Below are 15,527 nucleotides of genomic sequence, written 5' to 3'. Positions count from 1 at the left end.
GTTTTGATTCCAGCTCTGCTGTGTTTCTCTGTGTGACTGATGGCAAATTGCTATATGTCTATTTACGTACCTTCCTCGTAAAGTTTGTACTGACTTCAGAAGGATAAACTAATAACTTAACTTGCAATTTAAAAAAGAAGACTTAGTGCACCACAGGTTTTTTAAACATTTCTCCCTACATATAGAATATTATTTAACATGTAAACCTATGCTATTTATTGCATGCTTAACTTATAAGTGAAGCTATAAGTTGCTGAGTGCTAGAACACAAAGAAATAAAATATCAGAATTTCCAAAAAGAAAAGAAAGAAAAAAGTCAATACAAGTTAAGCTGCCACTACTGAAGTGTCTTAAGAATCTGAACTTATTTTTTAACTGTGAACTATATTTATCACCTCTTTTTATTAAAGTAATAATTAATCTGCAAATGAAATGAACTCCACATATGTCTACTTTTTCAACTCAACTCATCGGCTTTCCCCTACCATACTAGTCAAGGAAGGGTGTTGATATCAGAGCAAGAAGGTATCAGTTTTATAATGGCACAAGGTGCAATGGGAAGTGAGGTTTTGGGGAATGATCCAGGAATGTGACCCACTTCTAAGGCACATCCATATGAAAATCTGAAGTCAAGATGGTGTGTGTGTCTGGAGGGGGGTGGAGGTTAAGGAGGGAGGCATTGGCCGTAAAATCAGAGCTAAGGCCAAAATAAAATCTATTCCAAATTTATTCCTAGGAAATCCACTAAATCACCCATGATATATAATGACACTTACACACTGTAAGTCTTAGACTCACTAAACTAGATTAGAAGAAGTGAAAGAAACATTCAGTAATTTGAACCAGACAAAAGCATTCTTGCTTGTCTTTACAATTTATTCAATTTGTTTTCATTTTAACCTCCAGTGATTTTAAATATGGTAATAGATTTGCTGGTTGTTGAAGGAATTAAACGTGACTGTAGTGTTACATCTTTCCTTGCATGGAAGTCTTAAGTTACTTGTGGTACTGCATCAATATGTCAAGACTAGCTCAGACACAGATGTATTGGAGAGTTGTGGGAGCTCTCAGGTGTATAGTCTTGAAGGAGCTAGCTAAGGATGGCTAAACCAGGGAAAATGAGAAGGTGTCTGAAAAAGGTGGATGGTAGATAAAATTGGTGGTGACAAAATTTGGTCACGATCTCTTTGAAGCAAGTAGGGAATCTTTTGGCAAAAATGTTTGTGAATCACAAAGCAGTTCCCTCTAGCAATAATCATACGATGCATCACTCTAGATATATTTGTTCTCCAATAATTATGTCACATCTATCAACTTCTCATCATAGACATTTATGAAAATAAGACTATAAAGTAATGGTAGTAGGTGGGTTAATTAAATGCCAAAATATGTGTAGTCCAAAAGAACATAATGATTTGATCAATCATGTACAAGTTTTTTTCTAATGTCACATTTCATTAGAGAACTACTTAGTTTTTAACCAAAAATATTATAATGGCTGATATAATCAATATTTGGTTCAGGTGTATTTTAGTTAAGAAGAAAATCAATCATCTTTCAAAGACTAAAGATATGGTATCAATTAGGATAGTCCAAAAATGTGTGAAGGCATTTGCAAAAGAGGAATCCCAAAAATGATCACTGGAATGGTGCCCCCAAGAATACTTTTACAGAGCCCGGCTTCCTACCTTAAGAAACAAATACATGATTTTATAAAAATTGTTATGATGTCAACTAGCAAACCTTCCAAAAGCTTTCTCAGATCAAACCACCGGTGAAGTACTTTCTCTCTCTAGTCCTGTGGCAGGATTTTGAAGGCTGGAAATGGTAGACTTCCAACTTCTAGCAGTGATTGGACTCAACGGCTGAGTCTGATCACCACCCTTGGCTGACTACAATGGCAGACAGAGAGGAATTCATTCTTTCCCCTTCAGTCCCCTGCTGCTCACGTCTCTACTCTGTTTCCACCATCCTCCAAAAGATCCTGTCCCACGTTCCATTATGTATGGGATTGCCTCCTTTTCAGAATTCCTACACCATTGTTTACACTGATCTGACTTTTACCTTATTCTGCTTTACATTAGAGGCAGATTTTAACTTTCTTTATACTTGATCATATGACCTAGAAAGCAAGATCGATGTCATCTAATAACCATAGCCATCATTTGTTGAGTGCTTGCTGTGTACTAGTTATGGTGCAGAGCAGATTACGTGAATTACCTCCTTTCATCCTCTTAACAAGCTGATAAGATGGTATCACTAGTATCCCCTTTCACATGCAGAAACTGACACTTGGTTAACTATCTTGTCCAAGTTTACATAGATGGTCAAGAGGAGCAGGAGTTGGAACCAGGACTTCTGTCTGGAATAAATGCACAAATGATAGAAAATTCCCCTCTCTCCTGATCTCACCTTAGGAAGAGACTGTGAATGTATAAGGTAATAAAATGTGATTACTGTACAAATCTACCTTTCTCTGCTTTTTATGAAGAATTTTGGCTAGAACAAGCTATACGATAATGGAACATATCCAGAGTCAAGGTTTTGTCTGAGACAAACAGACGCCTTCAATAGTTAAGCTTTGTATTTTAAAACAATATTTTATTTCCAATTTTTAGGTATTTTAAATAAATCTTTTAAGGCATTCAGTCTTTTTCACAGAGTGCTGCCGTGAAATATATAGTTCTTGGTTCATTTCTTTCCTCTCCGAAGATTTTCTAGACTTTTGGCAATTCTGAAATTCCGGCTTAGCTTTGCTCATGCTGGCCTGGTATTATTTTTCTTTCCAATTTGCAAGTGGCAGCTGTGTGATGGTGAGTGTGCATGCTGACATCCTCCATTCCTACTTCATAGCTCTTATTAGCACGCCAAAAGCTATCCATCATTCATACAGAGTGATCTCATTCCTCTGCCCTGCCCCCTCTACACATACTTAAAATTAATTGAGTGAGTTATTTTAAGATAACTGCAATCACGGACTTGGCGTTTATCAAAGTCCTAGATAAATCTTTTAAGATACAAATGACATAATCCTTATTACTGCTTAGACTTATCAAAAATCAAGTAAAAATACATTACAATATGCTGTATTCACTGCTTAGATCATTAGTCCATGTTTCTAATTACACTTTTATTCATATATTTTCTATTTGATGATTTAAAAAAGATTTTAAATTTAGGACTTGGCCATCATGTTAATGACACTTTCCACTGTAATATAGTGGCTATGACTATAGCCTTTTGTACTTTTGAACATAGGAGACCAGATCCTTGTCCTGCTCAACTACGATACTCTCTATTTTCATCTAAAATAGCATTTTGAGGGTTTGCATGACATAATGAAGCCAAAAGACCCAGGGCTTGGATGCTCCAGGACTCTTTCTTCATCCTTCATTTTTCCAGGTCTATACATCTCTCCCAGACTCGTGGCATTAATATCATTTGACTTCTGCTGGCCCTAGAATTTATATCCCTTGCCTGAGTTCAAGATTCACATATCCACCACCTACTGGATGCTCTGGTGTTGAAAGGACATCTCAAATTAAATATCAAAACAGAATTGATTTCCAACCTCTACTCCCCACTGTGAATCCTCTTCCCCCAGTCTGTTCTCTCATTTCAGCAAATAACATCCTTCAACATTGCTCAGGTCCAACCCCTAGAAATTATCCACAATTTCTCTTTTTCCTGCTACCCCTTGTTCAATTCCCCAGTAAATCCTATGGACACTACCTCTAATATATCCCTAACCCTGACCACTTCTTGTTTTTTCTGTTGCCAAACTTTGTTGCCTTGGACAGCTGTGACAGCCACATAACCATTCTTGCCACTCCCCCACAGAAAAAAAATGGAAAAAAGCCACAATGTCGTTAAACTGAAGCAAAGGGAACAACAAGCTCATTGCTATGGCTTAGGCCAGTGATTATCAAAGTGAGAAATGCTGTATTTAAAGGTCTGGACCGACAATGTCAGCATCTCCTGGGCACTGATTAGAAATGCAAGCTCCGGAGCCTACCCCAGATCTACCAAATAAGAAACGCTGAAGGTGGGAACCAGCAGTCTGAGTTTAACAGACATTGCTGGCCATTCTGATGCATGCTCCAGTTTGAGAACAGCCAGCTTAGGCTACAGCAGATGGATCCCACTACCATACCAGAACAATGCCACAGAGGAGGTGAGCACCCCAGAGGCCATGTTAGCCTCCCCACAGTGGCCTATGTACAGTGTAAAGAAGGACCTGACACAGAGCACCTGCCCAGCCCTAAGTCCTATGCAGTGCAGCTTAGATCTAGTACCCAGGCCACAGGGAGAGAGACCACAGAAAGGGGCGGTACCCTGCACTGGGGACAGAGTGAGCATCAGCTACCCACTGTCTGCACCATTAGCAGTTCCAAATGAGAAGGCAAACTGGCAGGTTGGAAGAGAGTCGAGTGGTGGAAACAGAAATGATGTGTAACTATCAGCTCACAGCTGTGAAGGAAATAGTTGGCAGGGTTGACAGCTGCCTCAGGAACAATTCCTGAGCCCCACAGGAACCCCACTAGAGACAAAATTGTGTTGGGCAGGGCAAGAATTTTACCAATTACTCTGGTTGAGGAGTAAAATTGTTTACCTAAGGAAATAGCTTTCAAATGTTTCCCAAATACCCCTGTGTATTCTAGCTCAAGCATCTGCAACCTTCTTCTCATTCTTCCTTTCCTATTTCTCTTTCCCCTCCACCCTCCTCTCTGTTTCTTTGCTCTTTTTCCTTCTCTCCTGACATTATAAAGTTGAATGTCAGGCAAAGAAATTAAATGTTTGGTATTAAATGATTCCATTTGGTGTTGCTAGGAGATGGTCCCAAAGCTTTCTTTCCTTGAAGGGTCTCAGGAGGTCTGACAACAGCATGACCAGCAGTTATCAGTGCTGTTTATAAAGCTGATCTGACAGCTCTGCTTATAAATCTGATCTGTTATCAGGATGAGATTCTTTCCTCCAAGCCAATGAAACAATTTATTGAAGATTTCTCTTCTATGACATCCTCAGCTGTTTTTATGGATGGAGGACACACCAAGAGTTGAAAGGGAAAGTTATTCTTGATATTTAAGGGATGGGGGAAACCTCATGAAACCACAAGGATCATTTCCTATAGGTTTAATGTGAGATTTAATCTACATTCCTTTTTTTTTTAACATGGTAAGAATATTTCAAGTTGCTTCTTTCAATAGACCTTCTATCCTAATGCTTGGTAGCATGGTCTGTTGCAATGGTCCAGAAGAAGCCTGCAGGTGCTCTCGAGGTTCCTCCACCCGACTCCACATATGAAGTAGTTATGCCCCAATTCTCTCACTTCCCCACTAGAATCTTCCCGGAAATGGGCCGAGTCTTGCTCATCTCTGAATCTTTAGCAGTTCCTGGCAAACAATAAATGGTCAATAAATATTTAAATTTAATTCAACTTAGAGGTAGTTTTTATAAATTTCAAAAGTGGTTGATTGCCTAGAGGCAGACTATTTGACTTTGCCACCATTTTGTAACTTCTACCCCAGACAGGTTGACATCCACCCTATTCAACAAACATGAAGCTCATTTTCACTTCCTGACTTTCCTTCGTATTTTACCCCTGTGAAAAAGATTGTGCAAGGCATTTTATAACTAATTTTCTAGTCAGCTATTTTACTTATAAAGTAGTTTTTCAAAGAATGACTTTATATATGTACTTAAATTTAAGGTAATCTATACAATTTTTTTTACCATTTGAATTTGTTACAACGAAATCAGTAAGATCATAGAAGGAGGTAAGTTTTCACATTGGCTATATTTTATTAAAATTAAACCCCTATGGCAAAAATAAAGTGGTGTATTATTTTCCTATTTTTGTACTATGAATTACCTCAAAACTTAGCCGATTAAGACAAGAACTATTAGTTATCTCATACAGTTTTTGAAAGTAAGGAATTTAGGCGTAGCTTAGATGAGTATTTCTGGCCCAGGGCTTCATGTGAAGTTACAGTTGAGAGGGTGGCCACGACTGCAGTCATCTGAAGGCTTGACTGGGGGTGGAGGATCTGCTCTCCAGAATGCTCCATCACTGTGGCTGGAGGCCTCATTTCTTTGCTGGCTGTTGGCAGGAGGCCTCAGTTCCCTATCAGGTGCACTCTCCATAGGACTGCTTGAGTGTCCTCAAGACATAGCAATTGACTCACCCCAGAGTAAGTGATACAAGACAGAGACAGAGAAAGAGCACAAGGAAAAAGCCATAATACCTTTTATGATCTGGTCTTGAAAACCACATTGTCATTTCTGCCACAGCTTATTCACTAGATGTAAGTCACTAAGTATAGCTCACACTCAGGGGAGGATAATTGGGTTCCACCTATTGAAAGGAGGAGTATCTAAGAATTTGTGGACATATTTTAAATCCTACAATTGGTTTACAACTTGTACTAAACAAACACTTTTTCTAAAAGAAAGATTCTAACAAACGTAGTTTCCTATAATAATTGTTTATAGTCTCAAGGTCACAAGTCAACAGATGGCAGAAAGTAAACCACCCATCTCTGAATAATATAGAACTCTCTTTGTTTTTCTTGGTAATCAGTCTTAGCCAGAAACTTAACTTCATTATGACAAGATTCAGAATAGTATTGATTTAACTTAAATTTATGGTAATTGGTATGTAAACAAGTGAAACCACAAGCAAAAAGTTGATGAGTAGCTTATTTGGTGTGCTCAAGTGATAGAGAGAGAAGGGGGCTGAAGCAGTGAGTGGTAAATAGAAATGAGATCAGAGAACTAGAAGTGAGTCAGATGATATGGATCTTGTCAGCTAAGTGAGGACTTTACATTTTACTTTGCATGCATTAAAGAACCATTGCAAAGTTCGGGGCAGAGGAATAACCTAATCTGATGTATTTTTTAAAATATAATTCTTGATGCCATATGGAAAACTGACTATAATGGTATAAGTGGGGAAACAGAGTCTATTGCAAAAATCAGGCTTGGACCAGGGCAGCTGTGGTGGAGGTGCTGGTGTAGGTAGTTTAAATCTGGCAACACTCTGCAGGTAGAGCTAACAGGATTTGTGGATGGAGTGAATGTGAGTTATGAGAGAAAAAGAGGATGTTTTTGACATAGAGAGTGGAAGTTTGGTGATACCATTTTCTGATATGGGGAGAACTATGGGCAGGGCAGGTCTGGAGAGGAAAGGCAAGAGTTTGCTTAGAATATGTTAAATTTGAGGTGCATAGCAGAAATATTATCAGTCAGGATAGATTAGGTTAAGATGCAGAACCAACAATCACAAATATCTTTGGCTTAATAAAGTGGATTTATTTCTTACTCTTGCTTCAAGGCCAGCAGGGGTCAACAGCCGCCTCTGCCCACTTTAGTCCCTCAGAGAGTCAATCTAATGGAGGCAGTATCTAGACATGTGTTTGCCCTGATAGCTAGCAAGACAGCAAAGGGAATATGGCTACTATGCTCTGGCTCTTAAGCCTTCTCATGCAAATAACCTAAAATGCTTCCTGCTCACATTTCACTGAAAAATATGCATAGGGCTAACTACACTGGGGAGGAGGGTTCAGAAAAATGCAATTTTACCATGTAGCAAAAATAAGAGAGTATTTATAACAACCCTAACAATCTCCACAACGTCTAAGTGGAAATGCTGAGTAGGCTGATGGATACTTGAGTCTGGAATCAAGGAGAGAGGTCAGGCTGGAAACATATATTTGTGATTGTTCAGCACATAGATTGTATTTAAACCTATGAGACTAGGTGACATCACTAAAGCTGTAAGATAGTAGGATTGAGACTCTTCAACATCTAAAAGTAGGAAGAGGCAGTTGGTTGAGGAGAGAGGTGAGAAGAGAATCAAGCAAGATTGAGTATTCAGTTATAAATGCAAGTAACTTTCTAGAGTTGTTTGAAAGAGAGGTAGAAACTTTTGTCCAGTAATGTCTATTTTCTCGGTGAAATAAGAAGCAAAGTTACCAACTAAGAATTAGAAAGAGGAAGATGCGGTAGAGATAGAAAGAGGAGAAGGATGTGTACTGTTGATCTATAAGACCAGGAGAGTGGATATCATGGGGAAATGGACAGGGTTTCACCGATTCAGATCCTAGACATGCACATGGCACCGCTCATCAGGCCACGCTGAGGCGGTGTCCCACATGCCACAGCTAGAGGGACCCACAACTAAAATATACAACTATGTACTAGAGGGGTTTGCAGGGAAAAAAAAAAAGAAGATTGGCAAAAGTTGTTAACTCAGGTGCCAATCTTAAAGAAAGAAAAAAAAAAAAAAAAGAAAAGAAATCACCTAGTCTCAAACAGTCATTAAAAAAAAAAAAAGATCTGTCATAACAATTGTGTGATTTTTCTCTCACCACAGCCACCTGTCCAGGCTCAGGTGCAGAGTAGATGAGAGGCTGTATTTAGCTGGGTTGTGTTTGTCAGTCCACAGTGAGAAGGAGAGAAAAAGAAGTTGGGGGTATATGTGAGATGTAATTGTAATGGCGGACCATGGGATGTAAACTGGATAAGCAGGGAACTGAAAATATGAGAGGGATGAGGAACAGTGAAGAGTCAGGTGGGATCAATGTTTGTGGAAAGGTCTTCAGGGCTTTGAGAAATCATTGGAGCTGGGGCAGTAAAGAAAGAAAGCTAAAAGGATTAGAAGTTTTCGTTAAAGATGGGTAAGATCTAGGTTAATCATGGGAGTGGAGAATGGAGTAGAGTCTCAGAATAGAGGACAAGATCCTTGGAGGAAAGGGGCAAGGATCTGGATCTGAGGAATCATTAGTATGGATGTCCGAAATCCTAAAATCAAATTTTGGCAGTGAGGACATCAACGGTGATAAAGAGGGGAATATTGACCAAAGCACTTAAAATTCAGTGGGTCTCCTCCTTAGTCACACAGCTGGTGGTGTCTAGACAATGGAGGATTTGTTCTCTTTTAGAGGAGAATGGTAATACTCTGATGAGGCACCTGCGAGGGATCCAAATGGAGATGTCTAGTAGGCAGTTGAATAAACAGGACTGGTGTTCAGAATCACGATGGAGTCATATATTTGAATATCCACAGCATACAGACAGCAATTGCTGTTATGAGGATAGGTGAGGTCAACATGGAAAGGTATACAGACTTGGGAGAGAAAAGAACCAAGGGAAGAATGTTGGAAGACAAAACCGTTTAAATGATACACAAAGGAAGAGAAAAAAAAAACAGGAAAAATAATCAGAGGAATGAGAAGTATCAGAAGAGAACGGTTTCATAATAACTAACATTTGGCTATTTAGCAGATGATTCAAAAGTAAAAGGCTCAGGTGAGTTTGAGAGGATAACAAGGAAGCCTTAAAAAAGAGTAATTGAAAATAAACTTGTTCTAGGTACTTGTAGTGACTGAATAATAAATAGATGGATAATTTGAAAGAGTCTCACCATCTTCACTTTTTTCGTGACCTTTCCTTTGCAAATGCTAAATTATAAGCCTGTATTAGACATGTGATAAGGCTGGCTTTGCCACATTGTTTTAGCCATGGATTGTTCCATTTAGAGACCAGGTGGATTTCTGTACTGCTGTCTTGAATGCTGTGCTGAATGTCATCAGACCATGTTTCTTTAGCAAACAGTGATGCCATCATCTTACCAGAGGATTGCACTTCAGTATGCGTTACCTTAAGAATCTTGCTAACGGACTCTGAAATGTCAGCATGAACAGACCATAGAGTGCCATAGGAATCCGTTCCCTGCTCTATTTCTTATTTTATGAAGAAAAGAAATTTCATATGAAGTAATATATTTTGAGTTATGGATTAAAACCTGATAAACTTCAGTTCCAGGTTGCTGTGTATACTGATGTTTAAACGTAGAGGTATAACATTCTAAAAGAGGTGTGAGGATACCGTTAGAAGTTAATAGTCAAAGCCAGGTTGTTTTGCGTCTATAGACATCATCTTTGTCTGATTTCATATTTTACTTCAAACTTTCACTTATTTCAAGTTTACTAAAACTTTTCTCTTGGAACTCGTGTTAAAAGGTACTTTTAGGATATATAAACAAATATGGTTTTAATTTGTAGTCAACCCTAAAATATCTGGAAAAATCCAATGAATTCTCCAGCAAGTCCCCAGACAACCAAACTACTTCAAGTTAGGACAATAATCATATTAAATTTAATCTTAAACCTAAAGTAAATAAGAAAGCATAGTCTGCAAATTTGTTATGTCATTACCGTATTAACCATTGATAATTGTCTTTCAGATAAAAAGTACACCACAGGATAACATACTTAATGAAAGAAATAGCAAATATTAAAGTGTTAGTATTAGTCAACTGGTACACACATAAAAACAATTTAAGGAGTTAGTGGCATTTATAATAGACAAATATAATATGTTTCAATGTAGTAAGCCCATGGAAAATATTTCTATTTTAAACTCATGGAAAACAATGTTTCTAAGTATCAGAGAAAACAATTTCACTTACTCTAAATAACTGAACAACCTATCTTTCCTTTTTTAAAAAAATCACTGTTTTATTTACTCAAGAGAATTATTTGACCCTAAATTTTGCTCAGTTTCTGAGTGGATTCTCAACATATAAGCATTTTCCTTACAATTGCACTGATTTTTCAAGACTAAATTTCTCAAGAGTCTGCAAATTTTCATCTGCACAGCCATAAGACACACAATTCAGATTCCCTTTTTACTGAATTTTGATGAAAAACAAAACTTTTTTATGTGAAGACTTGAAATAAGCTGTCTCTACAATACAGTTTTACTAAAAACAGTGTGTATTCTAGAGAACAGCGTTATTCTTGATTAACATATACAGCTGTCTCATTAGGCTGGTTTCTTAAAGTCAAGCTCATCTATGGGAAGATTTGGCAAGTGAGACATTTTCAGAGCGTATTACACACAAAGTGTAGAAGGACAGACAAGAAGCAGGAAACCCAAACGTTGGATCAATATAATGATACAAAAGTGATTTGATGCACACATTTTCTTTAGTAGCTCCAGGAATGCTCTGCTATTTATAGGATAGAATTCTAATTACTGTCCATTAACTTGAAGAGCCTTACCCTGACCTATCCCCAGTTTAATGGTGCTTGATTGGTCATATCCTCCACTCCATTACAGCTAATCCTCTTTGTCCTTTAAATAGCTGACAGAGCTTGAGAGTGGCATTTCTCACTTTACAGTGTATTTATCTGCTTTTATATCTATCACCCTCACCAGACTGAGACACCCTGTACAGAAAAGATAGTCCTACTCATTTTGTATCCCCAGTGCCTAACAGGGCTTAGATTGAGAAACCCTCTATAAATGCCTATATGATACGGGGACACATTGATAGAAACACAAATTGTGTCTGCATGTGTCTGTGTATGCATGAGAAAAAGAGGACATATACACACACAGACACGCATACACTTACACACACACATATGCACCCACAACATAACAATATATACAAATATATTCATAACAGGATATTAAAGTACAGAACTTCCTGACTCAGTTTTAGCTGAAGGCTTAAGACAATAGCTGGCAACAAACTCCTATGCTACACCACCTTAATAGGACATTCAAAAACAATAATCGAAAACTGTAATTTTCTGATCATGGCCCCTTACAGCCACTTTAAGGCTATTTAAGAACTAAAGCAGAAGAGTATGGGAAGGTGGAAATTAGAGAGAGGTTTACTTTGGACAGAATTGTAAGGGTTTTGCATTCACATCCTAGCAGGGCATGGGGAGCGTGGCTGTTCTCTCCTCTTACATAGTGAGGGAAACTTCAAGGAAATCACTGGAGAAGGGGATATGTGGTGCCTGGGTTTTGAGGATGCAGTAGAGGGATGTCTGACTCATGGCTGAGATGCTAGCTGAAGAAATATGTGGCACCCAAGTGGAGGACTCCATCTGGGGAATAACTGTATCTCTAGGGTGGCAGGTGTGTGTTGACCAGATGTGTAATCTGCAGGAGGAATGTCAGCTCAGGGTTGTTTTAAACAATATTCTCCAGGAGGGCTCCCTGTACAGGGCAAGGTGACCTCAGCAAAAAGAGGCATAATATTAAGAGTGAGAGTCTCCTGATGCCAGCCAAAGGCACAGCTTCCCCCATATCAAGACTACAGTAGTCAGAGACACCAAGAGGGAAATCTGAAGGAGCCACCAACAAAGAGAAGGTTCAGTTTAAATATCAGCTGTAGCCAAAGACATCCAATGCCAGATTCATGGGGTTCAGTCAAGTGAAATCTGTCCTTGCCAGGCTTCCACCAAGAATGAGCCAGAGGCAGCCAAGGCTGGGCAAGCAGAGGCGGAAGCTGTAAGCAGGCATGCAGGCACTTAGAGACGAAGTTCACCAGGCCCTCTTTTTCACTTGCCAGAGTTCAACCTGAAGCAAGCCCAAGCTCAGGGCAGGGAGAAACTTGAACTTGCAATAAAGTTCAGAGTTTCAATTATCACTCTGGACTGCATATTTTAATTACCAAATCGAGACTGGGGTTTTTTTCGTTTGTTTTTGACAACTGACATGACCAGAGCACCTTGATTTTCCAAGAGGCCCCAAAAGTTATGGAACCACTCCAGAATTTTATCTCAGGGGGAAAAAACAGTCCCTCGGGGTGAGTTTTAACAGTCAATGGGGGAAAAATAAATTTGTATTCTGTATGTATCCTATGAGTCCTGATCGTTCACTGTAAACTTTATGCACATACTTCCCACTCAATGTGGAGGGGAAATACATTCCTGTCAGTACTAGAACTTTGGAAACTTGCTCAAGTCATTTCTCTTCCAAGAAGCTATTCATAACTAACTTTAACCCATCCACTAGCTCTCTACAGATACACTACTGTTGTGTTTTTATATGCATATTTATAAACTTCCAGAGCATTACTCTCATCCATAGAATCTACGTGTTTATTTTATTCATAAATCAAATAATTTATTTTAAAATAAAAATTTAATTAAATATTAAGTTCATTAGAAGACCAGGACATTCTCTAACCAAAACCTCGGTCCTCTTGACCCTCAATAAGTTATAGATAATTACAGATAATTACAGATTATTACAGATAATTACACGATAGTCCCTACAGGAAATGCTTTGCAGAAAAAATATTCAAGCTGAAGCATTTGCTAAATAACTGCTTTCCTGGATTCTGAGCTCCAATGTCCTTATCACTGCTTATCGTCCTGTGCTTTTTTTCCCCTTCATTGTTATCATTTAATGAAACAAACATATAACTCCAAAACATTTGAGTTAAGCAAAGTTGGTAATTCCAAAACTTAAAAAAAACTCTTTGAATTTTAACATGTGATTTTAGGATATGAATTTTGATTCCCTTAAATGTATATATCGACCCACACACATACTTTGCCAGAGAATGTAACTACAAACATTTTGTTTTAAAGTATTTCTCAAAGAATTTGCTTCATAAAGAGAGCATCTACTTTGCATATATCTTAGCACTGAGGTTTGCAAGTCTTCCCCGGGGAAATAATTCTAATATACAATTCACTTTCAGACATGTTTCTCATGGTGTGTCTTTTAATTTAATCTTTCTGTTATCTGCCCTCTTGTAACAATACAAATCAAGCTTTCCCTGGTTTTTTATATCACTTAAATTAATCTTACAAACTGCTTCCTAAAATTTGTCATCTCTACAAACTTTCTGAAGCCCATCTATATTTATCAAGGTCATCTACCTCCCATTTCCAACTAAAATACAAACCTAAAAATAAAAATCTACCTGTGAGCAGATAGAAACATAGTTTAGCCACAGAAGAAATCTCTAACCTAAATAAATAGGTTAAATATTCTTGGAGAAGGAGCTTATCGTGATGCTAAAAGACCCACCCTCATTTCCTAGGGGTTCCAGCTCTGTGCAATATGGGACTGTACTAATACATCTGATAGATTTACACCTCTCCAATATTTCTTTGTCAAATGTTCCTAGATTATATTGAATCTCTCTGAATTTAGAAAACTACCATTGATCAATCTTTCCAGCTATATATAACTATGTTGTTATTCTCAGTTACGAAAAATGATATATGTTCATGAGAGAAAAATTAAATCTGCTCTCACTTTATTTTATATATTCAGAGTGTAGCACAATGCCTGGTGTATAGTTTTGCATTTTTTAGATGAATTTTTAAAAACTAAAGAAAAACAAAAAGTATAATAAAGAAAGTAAAAGCTCTTGAATCTCAACACAGAAAATAATCACTTATAATTTGGAGAATTTACTTCTAGGCATCTCTTCATGTATTTATATGATATGTATATTTTATGCTACATGTAAGAATAAAATTTTATAAACTGTGTACATATTTATACTATTTTCACAGTTTCATTTAAATGGGATCACATTATACATGCAAGCCATTTTTCACTCAACAATGGATAAGCCCAAGTCTTTTATATTTATGAAACAGGGTTGGATTTAGGCAAAACTGTAAAGTAGAGAAAGTCCTATTTAGATTTTTCAGCTTCTCTCTTTTCCTTCTTTCTCAACTGCTCCATGTAAACCTACTGTGAGAAAAGGCTCTAACGTAGACACTGTTCCATTGTTGCTGTTGTTTAGAAAAAAGAAGTGATGTCAATAGTCCACAAGACAAACAATAAAATGGCTCTTGACTCTCATTTTCTTGGGCCTTCCATACTTCTCATAGCCTACCATTTTCTGCCTTCAAAGTTACATGCAATTAATGCTCCTTCCCAATTAGTCTTTAGAGAGGAGAATATCAATTTGTTTAAGTAGATGAACTTTATAAGCAGAATGTCATTTTAAAAATGAGGCGTCCACATGCCTCACAGTCATTAAAAGCAAATAGACTGTATCTAGGCCATCTATCCCTTAGTTTGAGTAAAGTTATTGTATCTACGTGACGCTGGACATTCACATTTTCAGTCTTATTTAATGAAAACGTTAACGTCTCCAACCACCACCACCCACCGCATTCAAGAAATGTCAGGGAAGAGCAGCCTCTTCTCTAGTCGTAGGGTACTTCGCACGCACACTGTTACTACAGAACTACTACACTGCCTGGTGCTTCCGTTCAAGTGCGCTTCTCCTTTCACCGCAGCTCCTGACGGCAGAACCAGTGCCTTGGCCATCTTTGCTCCTCGGCACCTAAGACAATGCCAGGTTCATAATACACACCAAAAATGTTTTTGTTAAATAGACGAAATCACCTCCCATAGATGTTTACATTTCATGCATAATGCTAATCATTTTCAATGAAATGCTCACATCCTCTCATCTGAAATCTGAATTTGTGTGCAAAACGTGCTACTGTGGAGCACCTTCCATTGAGAACATAGATATATTCCTTTTGGCAAACAGAAAAAATGACAAGCGAGGCAGAATTTCTGCAATAATTTGAGAGATGATAAATATTCACAGAAAGAGAGAAAACGTAATTCCGTAACAGAGGCAAATGTGCCATGATTAAAGTGAAAGCGAAAGGTGTTTTAAGGTGACCTCCAGGGAAATGTGAGCCCTTACAGAGGGGAAATTGATCTTTTCTGCACTG

General features: G+C 37.9%; 1 long non-coding RNA gene across 3 annotated transcripts in view; it reads right to left on the bottom strand.

Moving 5' to 3' along the window:
* Positions 1 to 2,776: 2,776 nt before the first annotated feature.
* The window catches only part of LOC139076482 (uncharacterized), a 53,300-nt gene continuing 40,549 nt past the window's right edge, over positions 2,777 to 15,527 (bottom strand). For all 3 annotated transcript variants that reach the window (XR_011528132.1, XR_011528133.1, XR_011528134.1), the window contains exon 3: positions 2,777 to 5,393. This is a non-coding gene — a long non-coding RNA (uncharacterized lncRNA). The remainder of the gene's footprint in view (positions 5,394 to 15,527) is intronic.

Source organism: Equus przewalskii, chromosome 16 (assembly GCF_037783145.1).
Source record: "Equus przewalskii isolate Varuska chromosome 16, EquPr2, whole genome shotgun sequence".
NCBI lineage: Eukaryota > Metazoa > Chordata > Mammalia > Perissodactyla > Equidae > Equus > Equus przewalskii.
Note: the sequence above shows the minus strand (reverse complement) of the source record. Positions and strands in the feature narration are given on the sequence as shown.